Genomic DNA, 2,704 nt, shown 5'->3' with positions numbered 1-2,704 from the left:
TTTTCTCTCAGTGGGCTCCTCCCCAGTAACTTTTAAACATTCTCTATCTTAAAAAAAATTCCCTCATTGACTCTTCATCTTCCAACAGTTATTTTACTGCCCTAGTTGCTATCGTTCTTTGTATCATCCTCCTCACAAATAAGAAAGCATTATCTGCACCTTCCCACCTCTCTCTCCCCAACCCGCTATAAAATGGCTCTTCACTGACCCTGCTCAGCTCACACCAAGGTCACTGGCAACTGCCGTGCAGATGAAGTAAATTTAAACTTTAAGTCATTATCTAATGCATCTTCCTGTTATCAGTCCTTACTAGACCACTATATTTTGTAAAGGAAAAAAAAAACAACAACCTTTTTTTTTTTTTCCATTATTTTTGCACATTGCCCATAAATGTGTAGGCTCCCCCAGGTTCTTTCCTAAACCTGATTCTCTTGTGAATCTGTGACATCTTTCTAGGAAACTCATTCCTTCTCTAGCTTCAGCTAATGACACGACAGTGTGTACCTACAGCCAGACTATAAATCCATGAGAACAGGACCCTTGTCTGTATCTACATAACGCCAAACAGTTCCTGGCACATAGTAGGCTGTCAGTAAACATCTGTTTCCTGGCTAGCTGACACATCTTCCTTCTGTTCACTAAGCCCATATAGCAAACTGCCTAGAGGACATTTTTCAATTGGAGGTCTCTCTGTTACCTGGAACTCAGAATTTCCTAAAATAAATTTGTCATCTCCATGAACTACTCCCAACTCCCACCCCCATGTTCCCTTTTCAGGTGTTGGGAGACAGAACCTGCTTCTTCAGTGTGCTTCCTAATTTACATCATGGTGCCACCAGCCATCTAGTTACCCAAATGAGCACCCTGGGAGTCCTTAACTTCTTTCTTGCTCTCATTTATTTCCCAGTGAGTCACAATGTCCTGTCTTTCTAATCCTTCCCTTCTCTCCATCCTCATCACCACCATCTCAAGTATCAAGAAACAGTTATTGTTATAGACTTCAACTCCTTCAGCAGCCTGCCAGCTGCTTTCCCAATCTTCAGTCTTAATCCAAGATTTTTTTTTTTTACCGGGTAAATTTCTTTTCTAAAATCTAAGGCAACCCCATTAGTGAAATCCTTACAATTTCTTTTTACTGCCCTTAGAGGAAAAAAAAAAGCCTAATTTTTTAGCATGGATTAAAAGGTCCTAATTTACACCTCTCCAACCTTAACACCTATCAGTCCCCATTGCAATAATAAGCCCCAGTCAGAATAAAATTTTATTCCAATCTCCTATCTAGTTTGGAACGTACATGCACTATTTCCGTCTACTGGAATATTCTTTATTATTGTTTTGATTTCAGTTAAACTTCACTTGGACCAGGAGGCCAACCCTGTTCCACATGCCCCACTGCTCACATTCTCTATGCTATATACGCCTATTCTTCAGTCCTACCGCATGATGTGCCTTTCTTTTAAGATAGTAATGCTATAAGAGAAATATAGTAAAAACAGGTATTGTAATTTCTTCTTGATTAGCTTTCTTCTACACATAAGTTCAGTTAGTACAGGAATCGTGTATGTCCTGCTCGCTGTACCTAATACAGGAATAATATATTGCACATGCTCAGTGAAGATTTAGAGTAGTAGAAAATATTGAATGCTTTAGCGGTATTGGGAATCCCTGGGGTCATAATGGTGTACCCTATGGGTAATTTCAGCCGGATTTTGATTCCGTTTATAATGCTTAGTCTTTCATAAAAGGAGGAATCCTAGTTTGTTGACTAATTGTAGGGGTATGAGAATTGCTATATGTGTTAACATTAATTTTCTCCACAGTTTTTTTTGTCAAAAATGATTTCGAAATTACCCTTGAACCCCGTCCTGCCCAGGAAATCCTGCAGTTGTTTCAAAGGTTTTATATATTGACTGGTAATTTATCATTCAAACATTCATTAATTTGCCCAAATTATTTAGTTTTCATTTGTATTTATGACTACAACACCTCTTCCTTATGGTAATATATCCTTTTGTTTATCGTAATTCTTCCTTATTCAAATTCTAAGGAGCTCTGCCTTCTACTTTTATTTTTGTGCTTGATGAAAGAAAACATGAGTCCCTGAAATAGTAATACACAAATTTATATAGTGTTTAATATGGTCCCTCTTCACTTTCCAAAATTGAACAACCCAATGATTTGTTTTGTTTTTATATCAAAGTCCACAGTCAACTCATTCTTGCAATTATTTAGGTTGTTGTTCCCTTTTCTCCACACCCTTTCCAGCATTTATTGTTTCTAGATTTTTTGATGATGGCCATTCTGACTGGTGTGAGATGATATCTCTTTGTATTTGAGTAACTATCAGTTCCATTCTAATTGATTTTTTCATTTTTCTGCTTCAAATTGGCAATGGGATAAGAGGACTTTAAGAAACCATTGAGTACATCATCCATATCTGTATTTTTGTCATCATGTTAAATCCTTAATGTGGTCAACCCATGTCTCTTCTGATGGCCTAGTTGTTTATTGTGTAGGAATATGGCTACCTGCCTATTTCATCCTCGTGCCTTTTCTTTTACCATCCAAGGGTATTTACAGTTTAACATAGATTCCCTACAGAGGACTGTGATAAGCCCAAATAAATGACTCTTTAGTTTTTAGCACTTAGATGTAGGAAATTGTATTTTCTCAGTGGGACTTTCCTTGGAATATTTCAGTCAAC

Source organism: Neophocaena asiaeorientalis, unplaced genomic scaffold, assembly GCF_003031525.2.
Source record: "Neophocaena asiaeorientalis asiaeorientalis breed wild unplaced genomic scaffold, Neophocaena_asiaeorientalis_V1.1 scaffold93, whole genome shotgun sequence".
NCBI lineage: Eukaryota > Metazoa > Chordata > Mammalia > Artiodactyla > Phocoenidae > Neophocaena > Neophocaena asiaeorientalis.
The sequence above is the reverse complement of the archived record's forward strand: the minus strand, read 5'-3'. Positions refer to the sequence as shown.